Source organism: Bubalus bubalis, chromosome 1 (genome assembly GCF_019923935.1).
Source record: "Bubalus bubalis isolate 160015118507 breed Murrah chromosome 1, NDDB_SH_1, whole genome shotgun sequence".
Classification (NCBI taxonomy): Eukaryota; Metazoa; Chordata; class Mammalia; order Artiodactyla; family Bovidae; genus Bubalus; species Bubalus bubalis.
The window spans coordinates 83790484-83800188 of NC_059157.1; positions in this window are offsets into that span (position 1 = coordinate 83790484).

The following is a 9705-nucleotide window of genomic DNA, read 5'->3' on the forward strand; positions in this document are numbered from 1 at the left end:
TTCCTAGGGGCATGATTTCTTTAGCTGTGTCTCTCCCTCTTGACTTTAAAAAAAATTTTAATTGATTAATTTTTTTATTTTGACTCTCCTGCATCTTCATTGCTACGCAAGGGGACTTCATTTCTCTAGTTGCAGTGCATGGGCTTTTCCTTGGGGTGGCTTCTCGTTGTGGAACACGGGCTCCAGGGTGCACGGGCTTCACTAGTTGTGGCACAGGGGCTCTAGACTGCTGACTCAGTGGTTGTGGTGCACTGGCTTAGTTGCCTTGCTGCATGTGGAATCTTCCAGGAGCTGGGATCAAACCCATGTCCCCTTCATTGGTGGGTGGATTCTTAACCATTGGACTACCAGGGAAGTCCTCCCTCTGTCTATCAATGCTACAAACAGTAACCTTTACCTCTGACAAGTGAAAAAATTGATATAAGGGTCACTAATCTTTAGAAATTCCTTAGAAATATATATTCAAGCTCTCTTTATCTCTTTCCCCATTATGGCACGCTATTTTAGCAGTCAAACTACTTGTCACAAATAGGAATTCTGAATCACATGGTCTATCTTTATTAACTGATAATCATGAGTATGATAGCATATGACATTTTTCAATGGAGTATTAAGGACTAGTTTTATTCTGATTACTTGTCAAAAGAGCTAAGTAAGAATAATTTGATCCAAATTCGTGGTGATGGGGTTCAGAACATGATACCCCAAAATATGGCACCTTGGCATATATTTTAAGGTGAAGGAACTTGACAAAGAGAAGGTGCAGGAAAGAGTCTCAGGACTCCATCTTCTCCACCACACTCTCATGTGACAGATCCCCTGCCTAATCCCTAAGGAAAGCCTCCTTATCTGTTGAGGAGCTTAAAGAAGAACCTGGTGAAGGCTTCTGTTTCCCTCAGTTTACTACACTTACCCTGCCCTTTTGTCCTATGACATTTCCACATCATTTTCTGCCCTTTATCAAACTTGATATAAAAATTGGCAAGGTTAATAATTTCTTCAGGTTTTGTCTTACTTATGAAGGCTTCCGTGTCATGTAAAACATATTAAATAAATTTATATGCTTTCTCATGTTAATCTGTCTTTGTCACTTTACTTTTCAGCCCATCCAGGGATCCTAAGAGAATAGAGGAAAAGTTTTTCTCCCTGATATCAGCTCCTGCTTCCATGTTGAGTTCAGGTTGTTCTTGGAAGTGTGGCCCTCCCTCTATACATGAAGGGAAGTCTTGAAGTTCCATGTGTGCAGAGTAATCTCTGTGTTTTTCTGCTTGTCATTTCTATTATATTTCCAGACCCTTTGGGAGAAGGCAGCAGTTCTGAGTCATGTCTAGCATGGTGCCTCATGAGGCTTAAGAAATCTTGTTCAAGATGTTAAAGGGAGATCAACACAGACACTGCCATACTGTACTCATAAAATTTAAGTTTGTGGTTCTTTCTTGAGTCCCTTCTTGAGTCTTTGTTTGTTCAGGTCCTTTACTGATGCTCTTCATCTCCCATCACATGTACACACATGTCCAAGAAGATCTTGGAGAAGATCTACCCTAATAAAAAAGAACACTCTCTTTAAAATAGTCAGATGTTTAGTAAAGCCATTTGACTTCTGAATGCTGGTTTCATCTTCTGTGAAATGGAGATGGTAATGCTGTCTTTACAGGTTACTACGTGGTCTAGAGGTTGGAGTCCTCTAAGCAGGTAGACTCTTCGCAGTCCTTCACCCTTTCTCTTGACTGGACTTCATTCACAGTGGTCTGGCTCCCCTGGATAATTGCTGGCGGCCACACACACACAGGGTCTGGCACATTGGCCTTTGTGTGCAGTCCCTAATGTGTCCAGCTTAACAGCTACTCTCATTTGTGTTCTGAGGCCCAGCATCCCCAGACCCTGTAAGCTACTGCTTTCAATTAGTGTTTTAAGCTATTTTTCATCAGTATATATAACTTGAAGTTCTCTTTACCAGAGGCTCCAAAAGTAGACCTATAACTTGTTCGTTCATTCATTTAACAAAGATTTAGACTTACAGTTTGCCCCCTACTCCTTACCAACATTACAACCCTATACCACACTGTGCACTTTTTCTTTTTCTCACTTACTCTCAGCATACTGCATAATTTATTAATTTTTATTGCTTCTCTCTTCATCATTTTATTTTCATTTTATCCAGCCTTTTTTTTTAAATTGGAGGATAATTGCTTTACAGTATTACATTGGCCTCTGCCATGCATCAGCGTGAATCAGCCAGAGATATATACATGTCCTCTCTCTACTGAACTCCCCTAAAATCTCCCACCCACCCCACCTGCTAGGTTGTCACAGAGCATTGAGTAGTTTTCCCTGTGTCAGATTCCCGCTTGCTATCTATTTTACATATGGTAATCCTTCTCCTTTAGAGGGCAGACAGACTGGAAACAACAGTCACAGAAAACTAACCAATCTGATCACATGGACCACAGCTTTGTCCAACTCAGTGAAACTATGAGTCATGCCATGTAGGGCCACCCAAGATGGATGGGTCATGGTGGAGAGTTCTGATAAAATGTGGTCCACTGGAGAAGGAAATGCAAACCACTTCGGTATTCTTGCCTTGAGAACCTGTGAACAGTATGAAAAGGCAAAAAGATATGACATTGAAAGATGAACTCCTCAGTTGGTAGGTGCCCAATATGCTATTGGAGACCAGTGGAGAACTAACTCCAGAAAGATTGAAGAGATGGAGCCAAAGCAAAAGCAACACCCAGTTGTGCATATGACTGGTGATGGAAGCCAGGTCTGATGCTGTAAAGAGCAATATTGCATAGGAACTTGGAATGTTAGGCCCATCAATCAAGGCAAATTGGAAATGGTCAAACAGGAGATGGCAAGACTGAGTGTTGACATTTTAGGAATCAGTGAACTAAAATGGACTGGAATTGATGAATTTAACTCAGATGACCATTATATCTACTACTGTGGGCAAGAATCCCTTAGAAGAAATGGAGTAGCCAATCATAGTCAACAAAAGAGTCTGAAATGCAGACTTAGATGCAATCTCAAAAATGACAGAATGATCCCCGTTCATTTCCAAGGCAAACCATTCAATACCACAGTAATCCAAGTCTATGCCCCAACTAGGAATGCTGAAGAAGCTGAAGTTGAACAGTTCTATAAAGACCTACAAGACCTTCTAGAATGAAAACCCAAAAAAGATATCCTTTCCATTATAGGGGACTGGAATGCAAAAGTAGGAAGTCAAGAAACACCTGGAGTAACAGGCAAATTTGGCCTTGGAGTACAGAATGTAGCAGGGCAAAGGCTAATAAAGTTTTACCAAGAGAACACACTGGTCATGGGAAACACCCTCTTCCAACAACACAAGAGAAGACTCTACATATGGACATCACTAGATGGTCAACATTAAAATCAGATTGATTATATTCTTTGCAGCCAAAGATGGAGAAGCTCTATACAGTCAGCAAAACCAAAACAGGGAGCTGACCATGGCTCTGATCATGAACTCCTTATTGCCAAATTCAGATTTAAATTGAAGAAAGTGGGGAACCCACTAGTCCATTCAGGTATGACCTAAATCAAATCCTTTATGATTATGCAGTGGAAGTGAAAAATAGATTCAAGGGATTAGATCTGATAGACTGCCTGAAGAACTATGGACAAAGGTTCATGACAGAGGTTATGTACAGGAGACAAGGATCAAGACCATCCCCAAGAAAGAGAAATGCAAAAAAGCAAAATGACTGTCTGAGGAGGCCTTACAAATAGCTGAGAAAAGAAGAGAAGTGAAAAGCAAAGGAGAGGAGGAAAGATACACCCATTTGAATGTAGAGTTCCAAAGAATAGCAAGGAGAGATAAGAAAGCCTTCCTCAGTGACCAATGCAAAGATATAGAGGAAAACAATAGAATGAGAAGGACTAGAGATCTCTTCAAGAAAATCAGAGATACCAAGGGAACATTTCATGCAAAGATGGGCTCAATAAAGGACAGAAATGGTATGGACCTAACAGAAACAGAAGATATTAAAAAGAGGTGGCAAGAATACACAGAAGAACTATACAAAAAAGATCTTCATGACCCAGATAATCACGATGGTGTGATCACTCACCTAGAGCCAGACATCCTTGAATGCGAAGCCAAATGGGCCTTAGGAAGCAACAGTACGAACAAAGCTAGTGGAGGTGATGAAATTCCAGTTGAACTATTTCAAATCCTAAAAGATGATGCTGTGAAAATGCTGCACTCAATATGCCAGCAATTCTGGAAAACTCAGCAGTGGCTACAGGACTGGAAAAGGTCAGTTTTCATTCCAATCCCAAAGAAAGGCAATGCAAAGAATGCTCAAACTACCACACAGTTGCACTCATGTCACACGCTAGTAAAGTGATGCTTAAAATTCTCCAAGCCAGGTTTCAGCAATATGTGAACCATGAACTTCCAGATGTTCAAGCTGGTTTTAGAAAAGGCAGAGGAACCAGAGATCAAATTGCCAACATCCGCTGGATCATGGAAAAAGCAAGAGAGTTCCAGAAAAATATCTATTTCTCCTTTATTGACTATGCCAAAGCCTTTGACTGTGTGGATCAGAATAAAGTGTGGAAAATTCTGAAAGAGATGGGAATACCAGACCACCTGACTTGCCTCTTGAGAAGCTTGTATGCAGGTCAGGAAGCAACAGTTAGAACTGGACATGGAACAGCAGACTGGTTCCAACTAGGAAAAGGAGTACATCAAAGCTGTATATTGTCACCCTGTTTATTTAACTTATATGCAGAGTACATCATGAGAAACTCTGGGCTGGAGAAAGCACAAGCTGGAATCAAGATTGCCAGGAGACATATCAATAACCTCAGATATGCAGATAACACCACCCTTATGGCAGAAAGTGAAGAGGAACTAAAGAGCCTCTTGAAAGAATAGAGTGAAAAAGTTGGCTTAAAACTCAACATTCATAAAACTAAGATCATGGCATCTGGTCACATCACTTCATGGGAAATAGATGGGGAAACAGTGGACACAGTGACAGACTTTATTTTGGGGGGCTCCAAAATCACTGCAGATTGTGATTGCAGCCATGAAATTAAAAGATGCTTACTTCTTGGAAGAAAAGTTATGACCAACCTAGACAGCATATTAAAAAGTAGAGACATTACTTTGGCAACAAAGGTCCATGTAGTCAAGGCTATGGTTTTCCCAGTAGTCATGTATGGATGTGAGAGTTGGACTTTGCTGAGTGCCGAAGTATTGATGCTTTTGAACTGTGGTGTTGGAGAAGACTCTTGAGAATACCTTGGACTGCAAGGAGATCCAACCAGTCAATCCTAAAGGAAATCAGTCCTGAATATTCATTGGAAGGACTGATGCTAAAGCTGAAACTCCAATACTTTGGCCATTTGATGTGAAAAACTGACTCATTTGAAAAGACCCTGATGCTGGGAAAGATTGAAGGCAGGAGGAGAAGGGGACGACAGAGGACAAGATGGTTGGATGGCATCACCGACTGAATGGACATGGGTTTGGGTGGACTCTGGGAGTTGGTGATGGACAGGGAGGCCTGGTGTGCTGTAGTCCATGAGGTTTTGCAAAGAGTTGGACATGACTGAGCGACTGCCCTGAACTGATCTGAATGTACATGTTTCCATACTATTCTCTCAATTTGTCCCACCCTCTCCTCCCCTCACTATGTTCAAAAGTCTGTTCTCTAGGTCTGCATCTCTCTTCATCATAATAGAAACTCCTTGTTTACTGACATATATCAAACTAATAGAACAGTTCCTAACACTATTTATTTCAAATATTTCAATATTTGTTGAAAGAGTTTACAATATATTTTATGAACATCAGTTCAGCTCAGTCGCTCAGTCGTGTCTGACTCTTTGCGACCCCATGAATCGCAGCACGCCAGGCCTCCCTGTCCATCACCAACTCCTGGAGTCCACTCAAACTCACGTCCATCGAGTTGGTGATGCCATCCAGCCATCTCATCTTCTGTCATCCCTTTTTCCTCCTGCCCCAATCCCTCCCAGCATCAGAGTCTTTTCCAATGAGTCAACTCTTCGCATGAGGTGGCCAAAGTACTGGAGTTTCAGCTTTAGCATCATTCCTTCCAAAGAACACCCAGGACTGATCTCCTTTAGAATGAACTGGTTGGATCTCCTTGAAGTCCACGGAGCTCTCAAGAGTCTTCTCCAACACCACAGTTCAAAAGCATCAATTCTTCAGCACTCAGCATGGGAACTAGGAAATTATATAGTTCTTCCAATGAATAGGTCACTGAGGGCTTTCTTGGCTCTCCTTAAAATGATCAGAGTTTCTCATTGAATATTCAACTTCTTTCTTCTGTACTCTGAGGCAAATGGAGTGTTGCTCACTTCCTCTGGGTTCTCTGTGAGCTCTTGATCTCCTGGGATCTATGCCATCATTACCATCACCATCACCACCATCATCACCATCATCATCATGGTAGCTAGTTTCCAAGATGGCTCTTACTGGTCCTTTTCTACTGGGATTCACACTCTTCTATAGTCCTCTTCCATGTTAAATAGGGATGACATAGACAACCCATAGGACACTGTGAAAATAAATATGTGCAATTTCTGAGGCTACGTTGCAAAAGACACAGCAGCTTTAGTCTTTCTCTCTTGGATCATTTGTTTTGGGGAAAGCCAGGTATCAGTGTATGAAGACAAGCCCACATGGCAAGGAAGGGAGAACTGTCAACATGCCTGTGAGTAAACCATCCAGGAAGTGCATGCTTCCTCCCAAGTCAAGCCTTTTGATGACTGCAACATTTTGTCTATACTTTCATGAGAGACCCTGGGCCAGAACCGTCTGGTTATGCTACTCCCAAACTCTTGATCTATAGGAACTATGAGACAAAGAAGATTTTTGTTGTTTTGTGCTATTACATCTTGAAGTAATTTGTTACACAGTAGTGGAGAGCTTATATAATCATCACTACACTTCTTGAATGCCTTCCATGTATGAGAAAGTCTATGATTTCATTCTTATATGAATGAGTTGGTAGCCATAGACTCATACAGAGGAGAAAATGGAGGTCCAGAGAGGTTATGTCATACCTCTAGTTAGTGAAAGAGTTAGAATTTGAACAAAGGCTTTTATTTTTAACTACAATGCTGTTTTGAGTAGTATAATCTTTAGAGTATAAAGCAGTTGCTAGCAGTGTCTGAACATGGTGCCCGGGAAACTTGGCAACCACAAACCACTTTGTGTAATGTTCCTTTTAAGGCAAAAGGCAAAAGCATCCAGGTACTCTGAGTTTCAGGGATTATACAAAGCTTCCCAGAATCCCCTAAGATAAATGCATAGATTCTCTGTAGTAACAACTCTTAAGTTTTTAATTAGCTAGCTAGTCAGCTAACTGGTTCCCAATGCAATGGAACACAAGGTAGGCAAGTTTGGATGATAGAAGTAGATCAGGGATAATGAATGATCCTGAGAGAAGAAAGAGATACACTGAAGTCATGATTTTAAAATGTGATAAATGTTCTATCATTTCACAAATTCTCCACCAAGTCTGGCCTTCAAAGAAAGGTGCGTCTCTTTAAAAGTAAGTGTAGCCTCTTACAATAGCTTCCATTGTTTTCCTGGATTTGCTTCTCTAATATTTAATCTTAAAAATGAAAAATCTTGAAATTCCCTGTCAACCTAGTGGTTAGAACTCTGTGCTTTCACTGCTGAGGGTCTGGGTTCAAAACCTGGTTGGGGAATTAAGATCGTGTATGCAAGTGGAGTGAAGAACATTAAAAGATCCCTGACCTGAGCTTTCTCCATATGCAGTCTCCCTGTTACAATGCCTATCAGTCCAAAGTAGGATTAAATGTAATTAAAGTAATTCTCCCAGTGGAGAATTTAGATACGTATTCTAATTGTTTAATATGCTTACATGAGATTTAGACACAAAACTATGTCTGTGAAACAGGTGCAAGCTTAAAATCTAACCAATGAGTACTTAAAAATGACAGTCTAATTTCCCTAAATATATGAACCACCCCTTACTGCCATTTTTTGTGCTCAATACTCCCATTGTCCTTTGTGTTTTAAATTCTTTTGCTGACTTATTTCCTCTGTCAGTTTCCCACAGTCAGCATCCTTTAAAATTGGCTTAGAATTTTGCTACAGAAAATGCTGAAAAATCCCTTGCTGATTGTGTATGACACGTACCCTACATAAAATATACCATATTCATTTTCTTTTTGAACAATGCCTCTTACAAACATGAGATTAAAATAGAATTGGGAAAACCATCTAGAAATAAGCAAATGGTTGTAATAGAATGTATAATCGACTGCTTCCTATGGTCACTAACACTGTATAAGGCGTTGAACCTAACTCCAAAAATACAAGGACATCAGTATAGAGAAGAGGAGGTTGGGTGTCTGCACAAATAACCAAATGGGGTGGGAGGAAGTGTTCAGCAGGAAACTTAATGAACCAGCAGGGTGTTGTGGCAGCTAATAAAGCTAATGGGCATTAACAGAAAAATTCTATCTAGAGTGAGGGAGGCAATAGTGTGTTCTGCTCAGACCGTTTTTAGGATATTACATTGTATTTTCAATAGCGAATTATTAAAGGAATAGAAGCAAATAAAGTCAGTACTCAGATAAGAAAATTCAAGATGTTGGAGTGTTTAAAATGTATGTCATATGAGAAGTATATTCAAATATTTAATGATCTCTGTGGATTCAAGGTTTATATTTTCAGTTAAGTTTTTAAAATATGGACCTGGTACCTATGTATGGAAGAAAATAGGCTGAATCAAAAGAATAAGAAGGTAATTAGCTGCTTCAGGAGGTTTGTATTTGCAATTACTGAAGGTGCTCAAACATAGAAAACTGCTTGAGAGAGGACGCACACAGACTTACATAGCACTTATAATATTCCAGGCACTATTCTAAGCATTTCCAAATATTATATTAATATCATGAGTCTTTATAAATTTGTTGTAAAGTAGGAGCTGTTCTGACCTCATGATTGGGGAAGATGTTAGTTACTTATCTAAGGCCACTGGATAGTACTAGCAAGGAATGGTTTTACTCTGATTCAGTATCTTTTTTTAAAATTATTTTTGGCTGCACTGGATCTTTGTTGCTTTGCATGACCTTTCTCTAGTTGCGTCCAGTGGGGCCTTCCTTGTGGTATGCAGGCTTCTCGCGGTGGTGGCTTCTCTTGTTGCAGAGCACAGGCTATAGTTGTGCGCTTCGGTAGTTGCAGCACTGGGTCTCAGCAGCAGCAGCACTGGGGCTAGTAGCTGCGGCTCTCGGACGCTAGAGCGTCGGCGCAGCTGTTGCGGCACCTGAGCTTAGTTGCCCCGTAGCATGCGGAATCTTCCTGGACCTGGGGTCCCACCTGCATCCTCTGCATTTGCGGGTGCATTTTTATCCACTGTGCCACCAGGGAGGTCTTAATTTTGCCTTAATCATGTGTGTTCTGCCTCTTCTCTCCTAGGCCCTGTTTGGTCACTGGAGAGGGAGAAAAACACACAAATGGATGCCTAATAAAAGTCAGGAAAGACATATACCAGATATTAATATTGATTTTTCTGTGTAGGTAGAAATGTGCTATGTGCTAAGTCGCTTCGGTTGTGTCTGACCCTTTGTGATCCCATGGCCTGGAGCCTGCCAAGCTCCTGTGTCCATGGAATTCTCCAGGCAAGAATATACTGGACTGGGTTGCCATTTCCCTCTCCAGGGGAACCT